At 49.3% G+C, this 25,036-nt stretch overlaps 1 long non-coding RNA gene across 1 annotated transcript; it reads left to right on the top strand.

Moving 5' to 3' along the window:
• The first annotated feature begins 749 nt into the window (after positions 1 to 749).
• Positions 750 to 5,014, top strand: LOC109278737 (uncharacterized). Its single transcript, XR_002085812.2, has 3 exons — positions 750 to 918; positions 3,372 to 3,485; positions 4,096 to 5,014. It is a non-coding gene; the product is annotated as an uncharacterized LOC109278737 (long non-coding RNA).
• The last annotated feature ends 20,022 nt before the right edge of the window (positions 5,015 to 25,036 follow it).

Here is a 25,036-nt window from a genome sequence, read left to right on the forward strand (position 1 = left end):
GCTCTGAGGTTCATGAAATTCTCATCAGCGGTCACTACTTGCTTTATAAATTATCAGAAGGGTTTCCACGTAAGTCCTGGGTGTTTGTGCACCCACTGGTCCCAGGAGAGGCTCTCTGTTCAACCACATAATGAGATACTTCTGGCTCTCAGTCCAGTAGCCTCTTTCTGTTACACTGTGCTCTTGAGCTCAGGACTTTATTCTTTCCCCTTGTCCATTTAATTTTCCTTCCCCAGTCCAACTGTGGTCACCGCATATTAAGGCCTAAGTCCGTAACTCAGCTCTTCTGATATCCCACTTGATGACAAATCCATAATTGCCACACCTTCCTCACGGTCCTTCTCCCTCGTGGGTCAGTAGCTCAAATCTGCTAACATCCATTGAGTACTTGCTTTGTGTCGGCCACTGTGCTAAGCACTGGGGTACAAAAAATGGAAAAGGTAGGGTGTTTGCCTTGGAAGCTGTTTAGCTGGAGAGAGAGGAGGTAAGGAAACCTGGCACTCATTACTATGCTAAGCTAGTGTGCTGCCATTACTTCCCCTGATCCTAGACGATGCAGTCTTTCCCCTTTGACACGGGGGGAAACCGAGTCTCAGGTTATATGGTTTTCCCAAGGTTATGCAGCCAATGGTACAGCCCGGGTCTGTGTGACTGCTCCACCATGTTCCTCCTCCTTTCCCCCCCTATCCCTGCCAGCCACAGACAAAAAGCAGCAGATGGGACGATTCCAGCTACGGGCCCAGCTGGGGGCTGCCAGGCACGGAGCCAGGTTGGAGCCTGCTGGCAGGAGTCCGGGGCCCCTGTGGCTCCACACTTCCGTCCCCGTGAGAGACCTGGAACCGGGAGCAGCCAGGGTGGGGTCTGTAATGACTCTGCGGTGCCTCTTGGGCCCCCTGGGTATGACAATGACTAGGAATGGTAAGAAAGGCTCCGATTTGTGGCGAGGGGTGGGGAGGTGCCTGGGTGGCTCAGTCGGTGAAGTGTCCCAACTTTGGCTCAGGTCATGATCTCATGGTTCCTGGGTTTGAGCCCTGCGTGGGGCTCTGTGCTGACAGCTGGGAGCCTGGAACCTGTTTCAGATTCTGTGTCTCCCTGTCTCTCTCTGCCTCTCCCCTGCCCTCGCTCACTCTCTTTCTCCCTCCCTCTGTCTCTCAAAAATAAATAGACATTAAAAACAAAGAAAGGCTCCGATGGGGTCTGTGTTTGGCACTGAGATCTATGGAAGAGGTGGCTGGGCGGACGGCTTCCAAAGCAAAGGCTTTCTTATCCTGCTCCCTGCCACCTGTTCCCATCTGCACCTCTCCATTTGCCCCAGAGAAAGGCCCTCTGAGAATGTTTATTCATTCGGCAAATAGTTCTTGACCACCTACCATGTACCAGGCCTACTTTTAGGCAAAGTAGCCTGAACTCCTGCCGCATAGAGTATTCATGCCGGGGGAGGCGGGGGAGGAGACTTGTAAATAACTAATAAGTTAGATACATATGTAGTATGTCAGACGGTGGTAGGTGCTACAGGGAACAATTAAATAAGGAAGGGGTAGAGGGAATGGGGTGAGGGATCGCAGTTTAAATAGGGTGATCAGGGAAGGCCTCATCTGGTAGGTGACATTTGAACAAGGACCTAAAGCAGGTGGGGAATGAGACGCGTGGATATGCGGATGAAGAGCATTTCAGGCAGAGGGACAACAAGTGCAAAGACCCTGGGGTGGGGGTGTAAATGGCAGTGTTTGGGCAAGGCCAGTGTGGGGCTGGAGGCCAGGGAGTGAGGCTCGCCCGGCTGTAGGTTGGCTCTTCCATGGGGATCGTGGCCAGGGGGCGGGGTGGGGGGCATGAGGCCGAGGAAGGACTTGAGAACTTTCAGCCTCTCCCACTTCCGCTTGAGAATATTCATTGGGGAAGGGGAGGGGAGGCATGAACACGGGGCTCCTCTTCGCCAGTTGTGGCCCTGGTTCCAGCATCTGAGTCAAATCCACTCCCCCTACCCACTCACACTCCAGCCTTTTGTGCTACCCTCTCCTCTCCTTCTTCTTGATTACCCCCTTTCTGTTTTCATCTCCCTCCCCCCAATCTGAAGTGTCTGCTCATGGAGGGGGCTAGTGGAGGAGGGCCGGGGGGTCACAGTGAAGAGGCAGGTCAAGCTTGGGAGGTGTATCAGTTTCTGGGGGCCGCTGTAACACATTAGCCCGCATGTGGTGGCTGACAACAACAGAAATGTGTTCTCTGACGGTTCTGGAGGCCAGGAGTCCAAAATCAGCTTCCCCAGGTTGAGATCAAGGTGCTGGGCTGGGCCTTCCTCCCTCCTGGGGCTCTAGGGGAGAATCCTTCCTATCATAAAAATTTCTTTTTTTTTTTAATGTTGATTTATTTTTGACAGAGAGAGAGACAGAGCATGAGCGGGGGAGGGGCAGAGAGAGAGGGAGACACAGGATCTGAAGCAGGCTCCAGGCTCCGAGCTGTTAGCACAGAGCGCGATGCGGGGCTCGAACTCACAGACCGCGAGATCGTGACCTGAGCCGAAGTCAGACACTCAACCGACTGAGCCACTCAGGTGCCCCATCACAAAAATTTCTTAAGAACTTAAATGTGATGGCTTTTAGGTCCCTCCCTGATAATCCAGGATAATCTCCTTGCCTCAAGAGCCTTTATTTATTTGTTTATTTATTTTTATATTTTTTAATTTACATCCAAGTTAGCTAGCATACAATGCAACTGTGATTTCAGGAGTAGATTCCTTAATGCCCTTCCCCATTTAGCCCATCCCCCTCCCACAACCCCTCCAGTAACCCTCAGTTTGTTCTCCATATTTATGAGTCTCTTCTGTTTTGTCCCCTTTCCTGTTTTTATATTATTTTTGTTTCCCTTCCCTTATGTTCATCTGTTTTGTGTCTTAAGGTCTTCATATGAGTGAAGTCATATGATATTTATCTTTCTCTGATTAATTTCACTTTGCATAATACCCTCTAGTTCCATCCACGTGGTTGCATATGGCAAGATTTCATTCTTTTTGATTGCTGAGAAATGCTCCATTGTATGTATGTGTGTATATATATATATACATACATATATATACATATATGTATACATACATATATGTATACATACATATATGTATGTATATATATATATATATATATATATATATATATATACACACCACATCTTGGATCAAGAGCATTTATTTAATCACAGCTGCAAAGACCCTGTTTCCATAGAAGGTGACATTTACAGGTTCTGGGGGTTAGGACCTGGCTGCCTTCTGGGGAGCCATTTTCCATCCTAATCACAGAGGGTGATTAGTTTCTATGTTAATTCAGTCATTCCTGTATTCAACATATGATTATTGAGCATTCACACAATACCATACCCTGCAGGATGCAAGGAATGTATGAGAAGCAGAGGGGAGCCCTTCTGGAGTTTGTGGGTTAGAAGGGGACATGGATGTTAATCCAATAATCACCCAAATAACATGGAAGCTTGCCACTGTGGTAAGTGCTAGGAGGGTCTGTGATTGACCCTTGACTTGGTGAGAAAGACCCAAGAAAGCTTCCATGAGGAGGTGCTGCTTGAGTTGGGAATCTGAGGGCCAAGTTGGGGTAACTGATAAACAGGGGAGGGAAGAGTGTTCTAGCAGAAGAGACATGGCAGAGTTGGGTGCCACCAGCACTGGGGCGATGTGCTGGGCTTGGGGTGGAGCCCATGGGAAGAGGGATATGGGTTTCAGGGGCTGTGTGGCAGTCAGTATTATAGGTCACCTCCCCACACTTTACCCCAATCCTAGCCCATGGCCACTACTCGGTATCCAGGGGCCCTGCCTCACTGCTCTGCCTTCACACCCCATCTTTCCATTTCCTGCCCAATATGGCGTGTGGTTTAGCAAGGAAACCCCCTGAGTGAGTGTTGGGCAGACCTCTGAGCTTTGGTCAAGCCTACCGTGTGGCAGACATCGTGTCAGAAGTTACGGGGAATAGGATGAGAAAAATGACATTATTCTGGTCCTCGAGGCAAGATAGTGGAGGGTGGAGGGGCAGGCACACTGGGGCTTATGTGCTGAGTAGTCTGTTGACCTGGGTTGAATCTCACTTCCGCCACTTACAGGCTTGTGTGGTCTTGGGAGAATGACACCCCTCTGTGCCTCCGTCCCTTTCAGGAGCACCTAACTCAAGTCAAGAAACATTTAGTGTGGCTCCACTCTGTGCTTAGGCGGTAGGCCCAGAGCTGGCAAGCCTCGGAGCTCTGTCTGCCTAGAAGCAGAACCCTAAGGTTTCTAGTTTCCTCTCCCGGGGCTCCGGCTCCAGTCCTGCTGTCCGGAGTGCTTGATCCAAATGGATTCTCAAGGCACGTGACACCAAGGGGTTCTTACACCGGACCCCACACCAGGCACGGAGCTCCAGGCGATGGCATTTAGAAGAGACGCGTGTTCTTGGAGTGTGGACCCATCTGGCCTTGTTTCTGCCGTCTCCTCCCTCCTGCAGAGCATCCAACAGTGTCTACAGAGAACCTTGTCTGACGACACTAGCCATTCTATTCTTCCTGAATGACCCCCAACTTTGCGGAGCACTGTTGTAACCAACAATTCTCACCTGCCCCTTTATCAGCCACTGTTGCCAGCTGCCTCTACGTGCTTGTTTATTTGTTTCTTTTTTCTTCCTTTCTTTTTTCCTGCTTTTGTGATGGCAGTGGCCCAGGTCTCTTCCATCAAATCACTTGTGTGAAAAGCCCAAGGCGGGGGTCGCACAACCTGCCAACTGGCTGTACTGTTTGGCAAATGACTTTACATCTCTAAGCCTCCATTTCTACGGTCAAGTGAGAATATAAATCCCTACCTTGTCATCCTTTGAAGGCTTTTGTCCAAATTGGATGCGATTCTGCCCCCGAATCCTGTCTTTACCCCCATTGTGGTGCCCAATATGAGACCTAGGGGTAAGGGTGAGGAGGAATAAAACCTTGAGCATTGAGGGATCGAACTCTCCAGAACTGGCCGGGTCTTTTATTCAGTGATACCCTCCTCCAGGGGCCGTTGTGGGGGCAGGTGGCTTAACTGCCCAGAAATTATCTTGTCTGGTTTCTTTTCCAACCATAGTGGCTTTTATGTCTTCAACTCCCTCCTTGCTCTCTCGCCTTTTAGCATCTGGGTGGGGGATTTTGTTCAGAGTGTGAAACAGGCTTCTGACGCTCTCAGGTCTTCTTGGGTGTGAGGTGTTCTTTTTGTCCTTTGGCAGGGGGGGATCTTGCTGTGTGAGCACCGGTGATTCCCTCGGTCCCTGGGGCTGCTCTCGTGGTCAGGATCTTGCCATCTGTGATCAAGCACTCAGGCAACCAGGGGGGAATCGTGTGGGACTTGATTCTGGGGTGGGCTCTGGGGCAAGCCGACATGAGCACCCACTGACTACACAACCAGGTCCAGCAGGGGAGAGAGGACAGGGAACCTCAGAGAAAGGCTGGGAAACGTGTGAATGAGAAGATTCGGAACAGGGCTCACCCAGCAGAACAGGACCTGGATGAGCCAAGAGTGCCTGGAGAATGCACTCCATTTTTATGGTGTGGCGTGAAAAGCACGCAGAAGAATACGAGGGGGTTCTCGAGTAGAGGAACTCTCTGAGTCTCAGTTTCTCTGGCCACGAAATGGATCTGATAGTATTCACTGCACGAGGTTACTGTAGGGATGAAGCGAAATAAGATACACAAAAGATGTCCAGGTTAGTGCACCATACGTCGTAAGTGTCCAACAAATGTTAGAATTGGGAAGATCCAGTTCGGGTTGGAATGGTGCTCTGGCTGATAGCAACGACAGACTCTGCGTAAAATGTGAGCAATCCCAACCGGGAGAAGAGATGTATCTCCTGTGTAGAAGAATTCAAAATCATTCAGGCAGACACTTCAGCCTCACTTGAGGGGTGAGCATCTACTCCCCACTCCCCAAGTGTGGGCTGCACATACCGACTTCCTTCCAAAAGGAACAGTATGGATGGGGTGGGGGTGGGGGGTGGGGAGAGTAGCTCTTCAGAGGAGAAACCTGACAAACACTATCTCAGCCAGGTGATCAAGGTCAATATCAGCAAGAGGTCACACCTGCCCCCGATGTCAGATGATGAGAATAGCACTTAACCTCTGTGCTCTTCCTCCCCCAAACCTGTAATCCGAAAAGCATCAAATTCCAATGGTGGGGGGTGTGATGCTCCGGGCTGAGAACAGATGGGTAGGATTACTGGTCTGGGTCCCTGCCCATGGGAGGCTGTAGGATGGGTTCTGTGGTTGTCTGGGGTTCTCTAGCTTCCTAGCCGGGTGGTACTGGGTACCTTACTTGGTAGGTGGGGCTACAAGTGAGCTACCCTGTCCTGGCCACGTGGCAGAAGGGACCCAAGACCTGCGTGGCTTTTTTGGGAATCCAAATCAGGCAAGACTGTGCGCTGAGTTCTCTGGCCAGATGGGGTCACTGGTTTTGCTCTGCAGATGGAAAGAGCCACTGGCCAGTTCTCCATTCAAGTGCCACTGTAATCGGGGCCACAGGGCAGACTACGGAGATTCCCAGGAACTCTGAATGGGTTTCCTGCCCAGCAGGGTTGCAGGCTGTGTTCAGCAGTGGGCAGAACTTTGAGTTAGCTCTCCTGCCCAGGTGCAGGGGCAGACTAGGCTCCAAGGCCAACAAGGCTCTTTGGAGGTTCCAAATCAGGCGGACTTATCCCCTGCCGAGTTTCCTGGTCAGACTGTGCAGCAAAGCTCGTGGTTGGGACTACTACTTGGGTGTTACTAGTAGGAACTCATTCTGCCCAAATCCACGTGCTGGTTGCTGCAAACTCCTCCCTCTTCTCCATTGCAATCTGATTTCCAGTGGTCAGACTCTGCAGATTCCCCTGTGATCTTCCCTGTGACCCCCACAAAGTGACCCACGATGCTGGGGGAGGGGCTGGGCGTCCATCCTGGGCTCTCTTTTCACTCTGGGGGAACCATAGGCTCAGAGAGGAACTCTCACTGGCCTGTGGGAATTGGAGGTGAGGTCAGAGCATAGCGGCTTCCCTTACCCTTCCAGTGCCTTCTGTCTCAGTCTCTGTGCTGCAGAGGGGCCTCAGCCTCATTTCTGTGTTCTAGGATTCTCTCAGTGATGTCTTGCCCATGGATAGTTATTAGTTGTTCTTCTCGTGAGGGGGAGAGAAGTCAGGAAAGCTTATATTGCCGTCTTTGTGGGGTCACTCCATCCCTGCCTCTGTTTGAGGCATAGGTTAAACATTAAAAAAAAATACATATGGTTTTATTTGTACCATAAGCATAATCTGTACTTGGCCTTTTTTTTTTTTTTTTTTAGTTTATTTATTTATTTTGAGAGAGAGAATCCCAAGCAGTCTCCATGCCAAGTTCAGAGCCCAACACAGGGCTTGATGTCTTGAACAGCGAGATCATGACCTGAGCCGACATCTCGTCCATCAAGAGTTGGACACTTAACCCACTGAGCCGGCCAGGTGCCCCTGTATTTGGCCTTTAAAATTCATCCATGTATATTTGTATACATATGATATGTGTGTGTATATATATATATATATATATATATATATATATATATATATCTTTGGTTGCATGTATATGCATCTATGTATACATACATGTATATATGAGATACATAAGATACATCTGTATGTGATTACATGTGTCTATGATCCATATGTATATCATATGTGATGTGATATATAGTATATATGTTTTTCCATATTATCAAATGGTAGCTAACATTAATAGCTAACACTAAATGTTGAGCATTGTGTTAATGTTTTTTCATTAATTATCCTTCTTAATTTCACAACAAGACTCCGATGTGAAAACTATCATCATCCTTGCTTTACGGGCAGGAAGTGGAGGCTTAGAAAGGGTAAATAACTTGCCTGGGAATTAGTGGTGCTGGCATTTCTATTTGAGTTCAGAATACAGGCTTTTAGCCACTAAGCCGTACCACAATAATTTAAAAAATTGTGACATAATCGCATACAGTAAAATCCACAGGTCTTAAGTGTATAATTGGGTGAATCTCAACAAACGTATATACGTATGTCTTGATCATTTTTCATGACTGCGTATTTCTCCTCTGAGTCCTATTTGAATTTTGAGCTCTGTAAATAAGAGGTAACTATCTGTACCATACTCCATCTGTCTTCTACTCCAGGCTGCCTGGGACATCCCTCCTGAGCCTTTTCATAATCTGGCAGCTGAGAGGTTAACCCCAGTTATGGCACACCCTTCAGAGCCCTCATTGACTGGTTGTTCAATGTTTGAATATTATTTCTGAAAACACCAGAGTCTACCTTGCCAGTTTCTCTCTTGTTTGATGTTAGACTAAAGAATTTTCTTGCTTAAAACACTGTAATGAACGTCCTTATACAACATAACCTTTGAGTGGTTCTCTGCTTATTTTCTTAGGATAGATTTCCAGAAGTGAAATTACTGGGCTAAAGGGCATGTCATTTTTAAAAAAATCGCTTTTGATGTATCATTTTCACGTGTAAGTTTCTCCTCTTTTTAAGATCATTTCCTTAGAGGAAATTTCAAGAACTGGGATTACTAAGTGCAAAAACATTCTAAAGGTCTTTGATGTGCCTTAAGGCAAGAGTTTTGCGTCCTGACTAGGCTCTCATCCCCTGGCTCACTTGGCCGATTTGAGTTTTGCCGTAGACTAGTTTTACTTGGGACGGCTGACTGAGGGTCGTGCCCATGTCCCTTCCGTGGCCAACCCCGGAGAGGGGACAACTGGGTCTCAGTGGACCACTCCCCAACTTCTGGATTCGTAGCAAATTACCTGGAGGAAAAGAAGGATATTCGTATTTGTGGGAAGCGCCCCCCGCGCTCCGCCAACCTCTTTGGTTTTTCTTCTAGCTCGTGGTGGAGCCAATGCCTGCCTCCTCCAGAACTTGGAAGACACCTTGCAGAAGGGCATCTCCTCCAAGTCATCTTTGCGCCTCCAAAGCTAGCACAGCGCCTGGCACATATCGGCACCTCATAAATAGTTGTCGAATATACAAATGGGCATGTGCTATGCAGGAGGTACTGCTCTAAGTTTGTTCACATACATCATCTAAGTTAAAGGCATAGCCATCTTGAGAGATAATGGCGTTGCTGTGTCCGTTTTGTAGATGAGAAAACTGAGACTCAAAGAGGGAACATTTGACATTTTGCCTGAAGTCTCACGGCTAATAAGTTGCAAAGTCAAGATTTGACTCCAGATGTGATACTTTCTTTTCATTACCATTGGGTTGTGTTAGTCACACCATTTTAAAAACCGTGAACGGTGCCGTCTGTGCTGGGGTTGAAGGCAGACGTTGAGCCTCAGAGGAGGGGACTGTGGGTGATGCACTCAGGGAGGGGGACAGGGCTCTCTCCCTGTGGCTGTCACTATCACGGTATGTGGCTCCGTCTTTGTGTCTGTAGATGCCCGGGGACTACAAAGAGAATTATCGTCCTTCCATTACGGGATTTCTCCGAGTGGGCTGGCTGCATCAGGACCCTCCCTGCAGCAGGTATAAAAATGCAGATTCCTGGGTATCCCAGAGCTACTAAATCACACTTGCAGAGAGTCAACCCGGTCAAATCTGCATCGTAGCAGCTTTACCAGGCGATTCTCAGGAGCACAGCCTCGCGTGTGAGAACCTCTGCCTTACAAGGGGGAGCCCATGGTGGGAGCCGTAGGCCCGGCGGGAGGGGTTGTAATCAGGGACACACGTTCTGCGTTTGTGTTTGGGTCACCGAGGTGCACCGGGACTGTCCAGCGTGGTGAGAGGGCCCTGGGCCCGTCACATGTGGCTGTGTCATCTCTGACGCACGGAGCTGCTGTGCTGTGATAGGACCCAATCCAAAGTACCATCTCAGCTGACATTCGGTGGAAGCAAGCTGCCATGCCAATTATCCAGAAGACTCTGCCGCCAGACCACAGACCAGGGAAGCGTTGCCTTGAAGCATTAATAAGTCTGTTTCTTTCCTTTTTCCTTCGTGTTTGTGGGAGTGTCCTTTGCTCTTCGCGTGGCTTCTGGGGTCAGAGATTTCAAGGGCAGAAAAGGAGGATGCAGAGGGGAGTATGGCACTTTATAACTTCCCAAGAGAGGAACCGGGTGGGGCCCCGTGTTTTATAGAGAAACAGCTGGAGAAAAATGTCAACTGTGGTTGTTTGGGTGGAAGAGACTCGCTGAATTTTTCCTCCAACTTCTCTGTCTCCTCGGGTTTTCTTTATCAGACACAGAGCCATCACACCTACTGTTATGTCGTGTGACAGACAGCGTCGTAAGTGCTTTATTTACCTCATCCCATCCTCACAATCACCCTGTGATGGGAGTACTATTCTTTAAAAAAAAAGTTTTTTTTAATGTTTATTTATTTGGGGGAGTGAGCGAGAGTGCAAGCGGGGGAGGGGCAGAGAGAGGGGGAGACACAGAATCCGAAGCAGGCTCCGAGCGGTCAGCACAGAGCCGGACGCGGGACTTGAACTCACGGACGGCGAGATCACGACCCGAGCCGGAGTCGGACGCTTAACCCGCTGAGCCACCCAGGTGCCCCCTGGGAGTCCTATTCCAACCCCCCTTACAGAGGAGCAAGCTGAGGCACAGAGATGTTAAGTCATTTGCCCGAGGCTGCACAGCTGGTAAGTGGCAGAGGCAGGATCCAACCCGGGCAGTTGGACTTAGGGGCTGTGCGCTGGCTTCTGCATCACACCGCATGCGATGCCCACGTGTGTGCCCATATAATGTGAAAAAGAATATTAAAAAGGTACTCGGACACAGTTATTCAAGTGCCACCCCTGTGTTACCCATTTCAAGTAAAGTCATAACACCAACCTTCGTGTACTTACTTGGGACCAACCGATTTATCTCCGTGGACTCATTTAATTTTTACAGCAGCCTAGGGCTACACTGTCTGGGGTGGCAGCAGCTTCCCCAGCGTGCCTGCTGCGCGCCTGCAATCTCGCCAGTCTGCACTGAAAATACGCGCTGGACTTCCAAGATGGCACGGAAAGAAAAGACTGTCCGGGCGCCTGGGTGACTCGGTCGGTCAAGCGTCTGACTCTGGATTTCGGCTCAGGTCATGATCTTACGGTGCGTGGGTTCGAGCCCTGTGTCTGGCTCTGCCCTAATAACACGGACCCCACTTGGGATTCCCTCCCTGTCTGCCCCTCTTCCTCACGTGTGCCCACGCGCTCTCCCCCCTCTCTCTCTGTTTCTCAAATACACTGAAACGGAAATTTAAAGAAAGAATATAAACTATCCCCTTCATTTTTAAAATTGATGATCCATTGAAACGATAAGCTTTGGGATACCTTGGGTTCAATAAAAGATACTAGGATCGACTGCCTCTGTTTCCTCACTTGTCAGAGGAAGAAGCCCGCAGGTTAGGTAGCCTGCTGGGGTCGCACAGCTGGGAGGCGGCAGAGGCTGGGTGAACACCAGGACCCTCAGGCTCCCCCTGGCCACCCTGCTTTCCCTTCTGCCTTCCTGTCTCAAATCTACACTGGTTACACAAGCATGTGTGCGTGAAACGAGTCGTGGACAAGGGGCTCCGTGCCGATTCCCCGAGTCAGAAACACGTGCTGGGCATGTACGGTGTGGGCAGCGTGATGTCAGGGGCCAGCTACCCCCGCTGGGCCCCCTTCCGAGTGGCGGCCATGCGGTAGCTAACATTTATTCGCCATCCGCCAGGCCCTGTGCTATGAACTACCTCATAGGATCGTCACCACCCCCCAGGACTGTTTTTGGCTGCCTTGATTACCCACGAGGGAACCGAGGCCCGGTGAAGTTTAAATCTGCTGCCCAGGGTTACGCAGACGGCGTATGGCCAGGACTCCACCTCGACTTTGCCCAGCGTGAGAGTTTGTGCTGTGAGACCTGCCTTGTCACTAACCCTAGACTCAGGGGCAACGTCAACGTGCACACTCCAGGAACTAGTATAGTCTCGGAAGGGACGTGTGACTGGGCACAGGGCCAGAGCCCAGAGGCACGCCCATGAACTACCGCTGGTGAGCAAAGCAAAGGAGAGGGGCTTCCGAGGGCTAAACCAGAAAATCAGCACATCTCAGGGCAAATAAGGAGACCTGTTGGCTTCAGGCTGCAGGAAGGTCGATGTGCCAATGGCAGGAGGAACGTGTCAGTGAGGAGGGCGTTGGCAGTGTGGAATTCAGGTCTCCCCGGGACTGTGAAGCAGGGAGCCTATATTCAGTACTAGAATCTTTCTAGAAGGGTCTGGCTTGATCAGTCCTGGGATGAGGAAGGCACTTTACAAAAGCAAGAAACAAAAAATGTCCATTTGTTTTTGGGAGAGAGAGAGAGCGCACAAGTTGGGGAAAGGCAGAGAGGGGGGCACGGAGGACTCGAAGCGGGCTCTGCACAGACAGCAGAGAGCCCGATACGGGGCTTGAACTCATGAACTGTGAGCTCATGACCTGAGCCAAAGTCAGATGCTCAACCGACTGAGCCACCCAGGCGCCCCGAGGAAGGTACTTTTAAAGGCAGAAGAGCCTATTAAGTTCATTCTCCTGTGAGGATTCCCTTCAACTGAACGAGCAGTTAGTTTTTTGAGGGTTTGCTTGTGGGGAGAGAACTCATCTCTATGCCAATGAGAAAATTCTAGACTGGGCGACCCCCGGGTTTCTCTGCGACAAGTTAATGAGCGCAGCTTCGGAGAATTCAGTGGTCTCGGCTGGTGGTATTTGGCTTCCTTCCTGGGCTCTTTCCCTTTGGTTTTACCCCTGTGACTCAGACTGTCTCCAGGTCTGGATCTTTCTAGAAGGGCTGCTTCAAGTGTCTGTCCCTGGGTGCCACCACAGCAGCCCTAGACGGGTGGTGCTGATGCCAATCATTTCTTTAGGACCTCATCATCTCAGAGAATTCACAAAAGCTTATTTCTAGGTTCCACAAGCTGAGAAACTGACCCCCGACGGAGGCTGAACCATCAAGATAATGTCATGCTGGCCACTTAGCTCCTTTGCTCGACGACACGTCCTGTACAAGAGTTTCTCAACCTCGGCACTCGTGATATTTTGGTCTGGACAATTCTTTGTTGGGGAGCCTGTCCTGGGCACTGTAGGATGTGGAGCGGCACCCCGGTCTCTACCCACTAGAGGGTAGTGGAACCTCACCACCGCCAGTTGTGACAACCGAAAATGTCTCCGGACATTGCCGCATATGCCCTGGGTGAGAACCGCAGCTCTGTTGGGTTTCGTTCACATTTCACCAGACCAACTGCTTTGGTGGATTCCAAGGAGTGAAGAGTTTCTTGTGTCCGGATGTGTTAGGACGTATCTGGATGTCGGGGCGGGTGGCAGGAGGAACATTCATGTAACAAAAAAAAAGTTTATTTATTTATTTTTGAGAGGCAGAGAGAGAGAGAGAGAGAGAGAGAGAAGCTGATAGCGTGGAGCCTGAGGCGGGGCTTGATCTCACAAACCGCCAGATCATGACCTGAGCTGAAATCAAGAGTCAGATCCTTGGGGCGCCTGGGTGGCTCGGTTGGTTAAGCATCTGACTTCAGCTCCGGTCACAATCTTGAGTTTCATGAGTTCGAGCCCCGCGTCGGGCTCTGTGCTGACCGCTCAGAGCCTGGAGCCTGCCTCGGATCCTGTGTCTGCCCCTCCCCTGCTTGTGCTCTCTCTCTGTCTCTCAAAAAATGAATACTGTTTAAAAAAAAATTTTTTTTTTTTTTTAAAGAGTCAGATCCTCAACCAACTGGGCCACTCAGGTGCCCCGGAACATCCCTTTTTAAACTCCTTCATGTATGTCATACATAGAGCGTAGTTCGGGGCACAGGGTTAGAGTCAGACCTGAATCCAATCTGCTTTCTCCCGCTTAGCGGTTACGTGAGCTTTGGCAGGTTACACAGCCTCTGTTAGCTTTGGCTTCCTCATCTGTCACGCGGAACTAACAGCGGTGCCTCGGTGCAAAGATGAAACGCAACGTGGGGAGCGAAGTGCTTGTCAAATGCACGTTAAACGTGGGAATTACATCCTAAGGATCAGCCGCGCCTCCTTGTTCCCCGGGACCTGGCTAAGGTGGGCTAGGGTCCGAAGCCCTGCTCCAGAGGGCCTGCCGGGGCGGGGGCCGGGGGTGCGGTGAGCTCCCCGCCCCCTCCCCCCCCCCCCCCCATCGCCTGCCTTCAGCTCTCAGCTTCTTTTCGGACGTGTCTTTTCTGCTCTGCTCCATGGGTGACCACCTCAGTTCTTCCCTTGATTTCTAGCAAAACCAGGAGAGAAACAAAAGGAAAAAGGAAAAACCCCCCCTCGCCAAAAAAACATTCGTGTGATCGACTTGCTGAGAATGAGGGGTCACGCTGTACCCCTCGTTGCACACCCAGCTGAGCTTGTACGTTGATATTCCCGTCCTTTAGAGTTACCTTGGTTACCTTGCGTTTGGGGTCTCTTCCCGACCGTTTCTCTGAGTCCTCTCCCCGCTCTTCCTCACTGTCCACTCTCCTCCCTGTCTCTCTCTGTCTTCTTCTCACTCTTAGGGCCTTGGCTCGCCTTCTTGGAGAAGCCATCCCTGACATCATTTTGTACAGTGTCTCCCCTCTCCCGCCAGCCGCTTCCTATGGCTTTATCTTCTTTCTGACATTTACAGCCACAGAAGCCAGGTGTTTATTGCCCATCTGCTTCTGCTACAATGTAAACATCATGGGGACAGGGCGTCCTGTCCACGCGGCCCTCTTGTCCAGATCTGACCTGAGCTGTCCCGGCGCCCGTCTTCCCGTGACAGAGGTAGGTCTGCGTATGACATCATGTTGACCTTTGCCCTCCCTTGCTGGCTCCGTGTTGACTTATGTGCCAGTGTAACTTCCTGCTTGATTCCCCCCTTGCTGTGTCTAAACCTTCTGTAAAGTGTGCTACATGCACAGCCTTTGGTAGGTGGCACTGGTACAGAAAGGGAGCAACACGTAAAACCCAGAGCAGTGAGCAGGAGCTGCGACGCCAGCAGAAGAAAGAGTGCAGATCTGGAGGTAATACTGGGAAACCTAAGTCCTCCTCCAGAATCCCTGGAGGTGTGGTGAGTGTCCCTGGATCCCCCCCACCCGCCCCCCGATACCTGGCCTAGGAAGCATAGGGGAACCCCAGACAGTTGGATGCTTTAGGGACATCTAAGAAGCTGGCTACAGGTGTCATTTTTCCCTTAAGAAGATGTGCAGGGGGGCGCCTGGGTGGCTCAGTCGGTTAAGCGTCCGACTTCGGCTAGGGCCATGATCTCACGGTCTGTGGGTTCGAGCCCCGCGTCGGGCTCTGTGCTGACAGCTCGGAACCTGGAGCCTGCTTCCGATTCTGGGTCTCTCTTCGCGCGCTCTGCCCCTCTCCCACTTGCTCTCGCTCTCTCTCTCAAAAGTGAATAAACATTAAAAAGAAAAATGTTCAGGGCCAAGGCCACATAGCTGGTATACAGGAGGGAGAGGTGGCAGATGGTTGATTCTGCTGTTTTGCAGAACTGGGACCTTGGGGTCCTGGTTTCTGGTGATTCTCAGCCTGGAAGGTTCAGAGGCTGGCCAGCCTGGGGAAGGAGGTAGAGTGAGCAGGAGCGCTTTACCTCGGGGTGTCACCAGGTGGCGCCCTAAGCCAAGTGCTGGAAGGCTCAGCGAGCAAAGGGGGAGGTCACCCTCCAGGCTACTTCCCAGGAAATGACTCACCACGATGACGTCATCCATTGGGTGTTCTTCCCTAGTTCAGTGGGCCGACACCCAGGGAGACTGTATGATCTCATTAGAGCTGAGGCGGTGGGTGCCGTTGGGGTAGTCTTCTTGACTCATTCACTCATTCTACATTCATCAACGTTCTAACAAGTGTCCGTGAGGCCCAAGACATTGCGTCTGGTCCAGAGGGACCTTGCAAGCATTTCCTCAAAGACACCCCTGTCCTGTTCCTTTGAGTTGCCCAGTGTAGTGGGGGATGGGAGTGAGGGCCAGAGATGGGTGTCTGAGCATGGAAAACGGGGGCGCTGGGGGTCGCAGTGGAGAATACCCCAGCCCAGCCCATAGTTCTATCTTATATTCTCCCTCCTCCGGAATTGGGTACCGCTTGTCTCGGGAGAATCCGGCCCCTCCAGCACCCCACAGAGGCAGGAAGCCGGCATGGAAACATGTCTGGGCGGAGCTAGGCTGTACCCACGTCTCTGGCATTTCTTACAAACCACCCCACTGTCTGATAAGCTTTTTCTAAGTACGTATCTTATCTCTCCAACCAGCAGAATGGTAAAACATGCTAGGCCAGGAATTACCCCTCTTGCGTCGCTGTTATTTCAACAGCCCCCCCCCCCCTCCCCAGCCACTGCCTCCCCAGCTTCCAGTACCGTGACTAGAACACGGGCACGTTCAAGATCGGCTGTTGCTGATAAACCCGTGTGCCATCTGCACCGAGGCACTAGGAATGTGGCAGAGGCCCTGCCTGGCAAGCCCTGAATGTCACAGCTATTAATAAAGATGTCAGAGGTCACTGAGTCAGGGAGGTGCCTGGGCCGAATATGGATTGAGCAGAAGCAATCGTGTCTCAGGAAGCAGGTAGCAAAGAGAGGCCTCTCCACGAGGCCATCACCACCCTCATTATCATTCCTGTATCTCTATGGTTCGGATGAATATGGATTCGTTTATCCTAACAGTGTGGGCCCCACCGGGCGAGGACTTAACACGTAGCTCCTCCTGGTTTGAAACCTCCTGGTGGTGTACAGGTACAAGTCAGTGTTTTTCCTTGGGCATGGTGATAGGTAAGGATATTCATTATTCATTCGTGCACGCGTGCGTGCATTCGCCCATTTGTTGAGCCCCTACTGCGTGCCAGATACTGCGCTAAGTGGTGAGATGCGATAGTGAGCTGAAACAGACACGGCCCCGTCCTCCCTAAGCTTAAAAATCTTAACAGACATCAGTCAGGTCATCACACAAAAGTGAGCTTACTATTGTGTTAAGAGCTACAGAGCAGAGGTCCGTGGTGATGTGAAAGCTTGTCTTAGGAGAATTCAGCCCCTCTGGCGCCCCACCGAGGCAGGAAGCCGGCATGGAAACAAGTCTGGGAGAAGCTAGGTGGGGCCTCCGCTGAGACCACCTGCTTCCACACCGACTTCCGGCCCCTCGGAGGCTAATTGACTGACTGCTTGGATTTGAGTTGGGGAGATGTCGTGTCCCGAGGCACAGCTAGAGACAAAAGCTCTACCACGTGATGCGTTTGATCAAATAGCAAGATGCCCAGTTGGTTGCCCAGGATTCACTGATTACCAATTCTATCATCTTAAGTGGAAAGAGCTACTGAAAATAGGGAGCTGAACATTTTAGGTAGAATGGCCAACTCAGCCCGGGTTACCCAGGACTTTCCTGGTTTTGGCACCGAAAGTCCCCTGTGCTGGGACTCTTCTGGCTTTAGAACTGAAAATCCTGCATCCGGGGAACCCCCTGAGTCCCAGGAATTCCTGTCCTAGCCTCTGCGCAACTCTGCTTCTCAACTTCCTCCTCTGTAAGACGAAGTTGGACTAGAATGGGGGATCTCAGTTAAAAATTACCAGAGGTGCCTGGGTGGCTCAGTCGGGTAAGCGTCCGATTTCAGCTCAGATCTCACGGTTAGTGAGTTTGAGGCCCGCATCAGGCTCCGTGCTGACAGTGTGGAGTCTGCTCGGGACTCTCTCTCTCTCCTTCTCTCTCTCTCTCTCTCTCTCTCTCAAAAATAAATTAAAATAAAATAAAAAGACTTAAAAATTTACCAAGGAAGCACTCTGAAATTAGCAATGCCCAGGCTCCACTTCCAGAGATTTGTTTGGGTGAGGATTACATATCAGTGATGCTGCTATGAGACCAAGATTGAGAACCTTTGCTGTAGATAATCTAAAGTCTTTTCTGTGCTCTGATTCTCATCTATGGTGAGTTGCTTATACCAGGGCCCATTTATTAATTATCCCCAAGCTCTAAGCTCTGGCCTGTGTTGCTATCATTGTTCCTATCAATGACAGAAGGGCACCTTTCTCTTCTCTCTCCCTCTTTCTGTCCTTTACTACTCTCTTGGTCTTTCTACCTCTGATTGCCTGGCCTCCTAATTGATGCCTTCCAGACATACCCACTAGGCCTGGATTCAATCAATGGTATCCCTTCCTCTGTCTTGCCTCTGTCTTGGCCATTCCCTTCCCCAGCCTCTCTCACTTTTCACCAGAGAAGCTGAAAGAGATCTCTACGTCCAGATGGTTAATCGAGTTTTTAGCAAAGCTGCTAAGGTAATTCAAGGGGTAAAGATAATCTTTTCAACAAAGGAACAATTGGATATCCACCATGAAAAAAAAAAAATGGACCTTGACCCTTACCTCACACCATACACAAACATTAACCTGGAATGGGTCATAGATCTAAATGTAAAAGTTAAAAATATAAAAATTCTAGAGGACAATAGGAGAAAAATCTCTTGGGTCAGGCAAAGACTTTTGGTAAGTAATGCAAAACACAAACCATAGAGGAACAATTGATATATTGGATCTCATAAAAATAAAACTGCTCTTTAAAAGACACTGTTAAGGAAATTAAAAAATAAGCCACAGATTGGAGGAAATACTTGAACACATATATCCAGAGTGTGAAAAATGTCTTCAGACTATATAGAGAACTCTTACAGCTCAATAATGAGGAAATGAACAACTCGATAAAAATAAGAGTGGGGAACAAAAAGATTCAAACACACACTTCACCAGAGAACACATGGAAATGCCATTCAGCGCATGAGAATATGCCGAACATCATTAGATGTTAGAGAGAAATGCAAATTGAAACCACATTGAAATACTACTGCACAGCCACTATTAAAAGAAGGTTGACAACACCAAGTGTCGAGAAGGATGCAGAAACACCGGAATTCTCATGCATTCCTGGTGGGAATGCAAAGTGGCAACATCCCTTGGGAAAACAGCTGGGCGTGTGTTGTAAATTTAAACATAAACTTCCCATGTGACCCCGCGATTCTACTCCTAGATACTTACTCAAGAGAAATGAAAATGCGTCCATACAATGATGTTCGTGAATAGTCAGAGATGCTTTATTCCTAAGAACCCCTAAAAACAATCCAAATGTCAGTCAACTGGTAGAGGGACAAATCGTGGTATATCCATATAACGGAATACCACTAGCAATAAAAAAGGAATAAACTCTTGCCATATGCCGACATGGAATAATCTCAGAAACATCATGCCAAGTGAAAGAAGCCACAGCTAAGTAGCGCATATTTAGGATTACATTTATATGACATTCGGGAGAAGCACAAAACAATGAATCTGTGGTTGCCAGGGGCACGGATGTGGACAGAGGATTGATTGAAAAAAGCATTAGATAGATTGAAAAAAGCGGGGAGATGGAAATACTATTTTGATTGCAATAGCAGCTACACAACTACAATATGTATCAAAGCTCATCAAACTTTATACTCTAGAAAAGTGAAGTTTATTATAAATAGATTATAATCCACTAAATCGGGGTTTTAAAATAGGTGTTTATTCTTTCTTTTTTTAAAGTTTATTTATTTGTTTTGAGAGAGGCAGAGACAGCGCAAGTGGGGGAAGGGCAGAGAGAGAGAGAGAGAGAGAGAGAGAGAGAGAATCCCAAGAAGGCTCTGCACTGTCAGAGCAGAGCCCGATGCAGGGCTTGAACCTACGAAGCCGCAAGATCATGACCTGAGCTGAAACTAAGAGTCAGATGCTTAAACGTCTGAGCCACCTAGGTGCCCCTAAATCTGATTTTTTTTTTTTAAAGTGGGGCACCTAGCTGGCTCAGTCAGTAGAGCTTGAGATTCTTGATCTCGGAGTTGTGAGTTCAAGCCGCATGTTGGGTGTAGAGTTTACTTCAAAAAATAAAAATAAATTTAAAAAGAATCAGATCATGCCACTACTCCCCCCACCCCGACTTACTTAAAAGGACACAATGGCTCTTCACTGCACGTAGAATGAAATTCAGATCCCTGCCTGTTATCCCTGGGGCCCCAGGACCGCTCTTGTCCTTGCTCATTGTACTGCCACCATGATGCTCCCTTTCTGGTTCCTCAAACTCACTGAGCTCTTCTAATTAGAACACGGCCTCCATTTTGCCCAGCTGGATCTTTTTCATCATCTGGGGCCTTCCCTAGCTGCTCCATCCAAAGCAGCTCCCTCATTCTGTCCTGTTTCATTGGTTTTCTTTCCATTGCTGTGTGGGATGATTTTGTTTCCTTACTTTTACTTGCTTGCTGCCTGTCTTCCTTATTAGGATTTGAGCTCCATGGGGACGGGAATCACATCTGTTTTGTTCACTAGAACTTGATCAGATATTTTCACCAGATGTGTTCAGAATACCCAGCACCCAGGGGCACCTGGCTGGCTCAGTCGGTTAAGCGCCTGACTTCAGCTCAGGTCATGATCTCGCGGTTCGTGAGTTCGAGCCCCGCGACTTCCAATTCTGTGTCTTCCTGTCTCTCTGCCCCTCCCCTGCTCACGCTCTCTCTCTCTCTCTCTCTCTCTCTCTCTCTCAAAAATAAATAAACATTAAAAAGAAGAAGAAGAAGAATGCCCAGCACCCAGCCTGGGGCTGGCACAGAGGAAGCCTTCAACATTTTTTTGTGGAAAAGTTTCAAAAAAGGTTAAATATGGAGTTATCATACGCTCCAGCATTTCCACTCCTGGGTATATGCCCAAGAGAACTGAAAGTGTGTGTCCACACAAACACGTATATACGGATGTTCATAGCAGCATTATTCGTAACAGCCAAAAAGTGGTTATTTCCAAATAGCCTAAGTGCCCACCAACTGCAACATAGATCAATTAAGTGTGGTATAATCCTCCAAAGGAGTATTATTCCTCAATGACAAGGAATGAAGTTTTTTTTTTTTTTAAGATGTTTTAAAAAGTTTATTTACTGAGAGGGGGAGGGGAGCGGGAGGGAGTGGGGGAGGGGCAGAGACAGAGGGAGAGGGAGAGAACCCCAAGCAGGCTCCTGTCTGGCAGAGCAGAGTCTGATGCAGGGCTCGATCCCACGAGCTGTGAAATCCTGACCTGAGCCGAAATCAAGAGCCAGGCGCTTAATTGACGGAGCCACCCAGGCGTCCCTAAAGATTTTATTTTTCAGTAATCGCTACGCCCCACGTGGGGCTCAAACTCACAACCCCAGGTTCAAGAGTTGCAGGCTCTACCGACGGAGCCAGCCAGGTGCCCCAGGAATGACGCATTGATACAAGCTACAGCCTGAATGAGTTTTGAAAACTATTATGAGTGAGAGAAGCCGGTTACAAAAGACCACATATTGTGTGATTCCGTTTAAGGAAATGCCCAGAATAGACAAATCTATTGAGACGGAAAGATTAGTGGCTGCCTGTGGCTGAGGGAGGGAAGTTAGGGAGAAATGAAGAGTGCCACTAATGAGTCGGGTGTTTCTTTTGGGGGTGAGAAAAATGTCCTAAAATTGATTGTGGTAACGGTGGCATAACTGTGAATGTACCAAATAGCATTAAACTGTGCACTTCAAGTGGGTGAATTGTATGGTATGTGAATCTTAGCTCAACAAAGTGGTTACATGGTGTGTGTGCAGATATGTCGGTGTGTGTATAATGAATGAATGAATTTGCTCCTTCTTACCACGCGCCAGCCCCTCAGGGGAGACAAATCAGGTAAGACCGTGAAATGGTCTATGAGCCCGCGCGTCTGGACTGAACTCCGTTCTGTTTTGGAAATGCGCAACTGAGGCAGGCAGCTCAGACCGTCTGTGCCCGTGTCCTGTGCCCCTTGGGGATGCTAGTCCCATGGAGGCCACAGGGGTGTTGTACGAGACCTCATGGGAATGGTGTCCTGGAGGGCCAGACAGGATCCAGGCCCGGAAGGGGCTCCTGGGAATTTTCTCTCCAGCTCTCTGCAGCTAGAGCAAAGCATTCGCTTAGTCACCTGGGCTCTGTCGCCCCACCCGGGGTAATTACCCCTCGTGAGCCCCTCTGAATGTGTCATCTGCACATGTGGATAATTAAACTGAACTTGGGGCTGATGACTGGGGCAGCATTGCATCACATTGGCCTTGGCCCCAGTGCAGACTGGGAAAACTAGATCTTCTGGACGCCTGGGGTGAGTGGAAAGCCAGGGCACCCAGTACTGGGAGGAGGGGGGTGGTGGCCGCCCAGGAGGGCTCTCTGGTCTTCCTCACTCCTCACTCCGAAACTGGAACTCAGAGAAGGTGGGGCCATCGTGGTTCCAGCCAGGGCCGAGGGCAGCTGGCCGGTTAACCCTGTGGTTTGTCTCGAAGCTTTCGTCTTTGTGTACCAGAGCCTGTAGCAAACCAAAGGTGCCTCGGGCAGCCTTTAGACCCCAGGGTGCGGGCTGAGGCTTGGGAGGGAAGGCCGAATGCAGGAAGCAGGTCTCTCGACTCCCGGCTTCTCCAAGTCTCTGATGCCTCGTGGCGGTGTGGGTTACCCCAGACTCAGAAACTTAAAGGAATGATTCAGAAAAGAGGCTTTCTGAGGTTCCTTCTGGGTCTGACACTCGGTAAGTCAGATCGTGAGTACCTACTGAGCACTTAGACCGTGCAGTGGCCCTGCACACATCATCTTGGTTCATACTCGTGTGGCCCTAATGAGGTAGATCCTCTCCACAGTAATATTTAAAAAAAATTTTTTTTAACGTTTATTTATTTTTGAGAGGCAGAGAGAGACAGAGCACGAGCAGGGGAGGAGCAGAGAGAGGGGGAGGCACAGAATCCGAAGCAGGCTCCAGGCTCTGGCTGTCAGCACAGAGCCCGACGCGGGGCTCGAACTCACGGACCGTGAGATCGTGACCTGAGCTGAAGTCAGTTGCGTAACTGACTGAGCCAGCCAGGCGCCCCCACAGTAATATTTTTTTGTGATGGGGATATCAGTGGAAGCAATTTAGGTATTAAGTAATTCCTGATTTGCACATAGTAGAGATTCAATAAAGACTTGTTGACTGACTAACTGATTGCTTAGATATGTGCTAGGTGTGAGAGGGACGCAAAAGAGTCCTATCAATCAATCAATCAGTGCGTACTTATCGAGTGCACGTTATGGACAAAGTACAGGCCAGTCTTGGAAGGGAGACCAGACTTGCTTGGATTTCTAGATGTTGGCAATTAGCTCAGATCAAAATAATACCATCCAAAGTGAATGAAATACGCTGGGAAATAATGAGAAATCTATATCTTGAGTTTCTGACATAGGGCTCACCGAAACCCTTGTAAATAGGGGTGCTAGGAGGATCTCTTGTTCCAGTCTTTAGTCTTTGACCCTGGTTCCTAACCCAGGGCTCCTAAAACCCTTGGAATTTCCTAGATGATAGGAGTACCTTTTGTTCTAACGAGGCAACTCCGGATGGGCTCCTGGATGGCTCCTGGATGGGCGCTGGTCACCAGAAAGACCAAGCCCTGATTAGAAGCTTGGAACTTTTAGCCCTGTCCCCCATCCTCTGGAGAGGGGAGAGGGGCTGGAAATGGAGGTAATAGTTGATCATGACTATGTGAGGAAGCATCCGTAAAAGTCCCAAGAGCATGTGGGACATCCGGCCGGTGTCACAGAAGTGCTTGGGGGGGGGGAGGGGGGCCCTCACACCCCTGGTGTCAGCGTGTTATGAGTGTGGTAACAAGGAAGAAATACCAGAGCAACATGGGTATTCCCAACACAATCGTCTTAATCCAGCTAGAGAGCAGCCAGTTTTCAATGCTTGATGTGGACGTTGTAAATATATTGAAAAGCTCCAATATCCAAGACGACTGAAAAAATTGGGATGAAGAGAAAAGTTGTATATCACGGCACACACTACCCTTTTATTGAGCACTATCTCTAATCCTTGTAATTCCACGGGACAAAGAAGGGATGTTATAACCCATGGCATGGGTATTCTTCTCTCTCTTTTACAGATGAAGAAACAGATTCTGATAGTAAATTTGTAAGTCATGGCAGAATTCCAAACTGGGCTGTTATTTTATTTTATGTTTTTAACCGTAGTCTACTCTGCATTCCTAACATGATGTTCTTTTGCCGTTTAGATGAGGAGCCAGCTTAGAACAGAGCACCAACCACAGAGAAAGTTGGAAACCACTCTCCAGGATGCTCTGAGGGAACAGACCTTATTTCAAGCCTCGTGAATTTTCTGGAAGACCGAATGACCACGAGTATTTATATGGCTGAAGTTGACATTGAATGGGGACACTGTCGCCTGAAAAGCAGTTTCAGAAGGTCAGACAGATTTGGATTCAAACCTCATTTCCAGCACGTCTTGGGCATTTTGAGACTTGATTGCTTCCTCCTTTGTAAAATGGGAGTAAAAATATCTGTTTATAAGGTTGGGGTGGCAATGAACTCTGCACATAAAGAGGGTTCAATAGACATTAGCTATTCTTTTCTAGTAGCCAAGTCCTAAGGTGAGAAGGGCAAGGATAGAGGGTAAGGTCCGTGAGGACAGGCACAATGTTGAGCTTCTCCTGCTCTGTTTTAGTGGCCTGAGCAGTACTTGGAACATGGTAAGTACCCAGTAAATAATTGTTTACAGATGTATACGCATTAAGCATGATCTTAGGGGCTGAGTGAGTGGGCTTTGATTCACTAAGTGGAAGGGAACCCATCTCAGCAAGATGATCCATGCACTAACCATAGAGTCACGGGCCTGAGTCTTCTGTTTTTACGCAAGAAAGGGATGTAGGAGTCACTCCAGTTTTGTGAATTGTTAAAAAGATTTTTTTTTAATGTTTATTTACTTTCGAGAGAGTTGGGGTGGGGGGAGGTGCAGAGAGAGAGGGAGACACAGAATCTGAAACGGACTCCAGGCTCCCAGCTGTCAGCACAGAGCCCGACACGGGGCTCGAACTCACAAACTGCAAGATCATGACCTGAGCTGAAGTCGGACGCTCAGCCGACTGAACCACCCAGGTGCCTTGGAGTCATTCCAGTTTTGAATGCAGCCTTCTAGCAAGCGGTCCAAAGAGCAGTCATAGCCCAAAGGCTAGTGGAATCTGGGTATTTTCTGGGATGATTTTGGGCATTCTCTGGAAATCTTGTCTTGCCCCCCGCCCCCCCCGAGCTTTCATGATTGGGGGCATTATCAGGAACTACCAGGGACATCAG

This window comes from Panthera pardus, unplaced genomic scaffold (assembly GCF_024362965.1).
Source record: "Panthera pardus isolate Hobbes unplaced genomic scaffold, ASM2436296v1 HiC_scaffold_12, whole genome shotgun sequence".
NCBI lineage: Eukaryota > Metazoa > Chordata > Mammalia > Carnivora > Felidae > Panthera > Panthera pardus.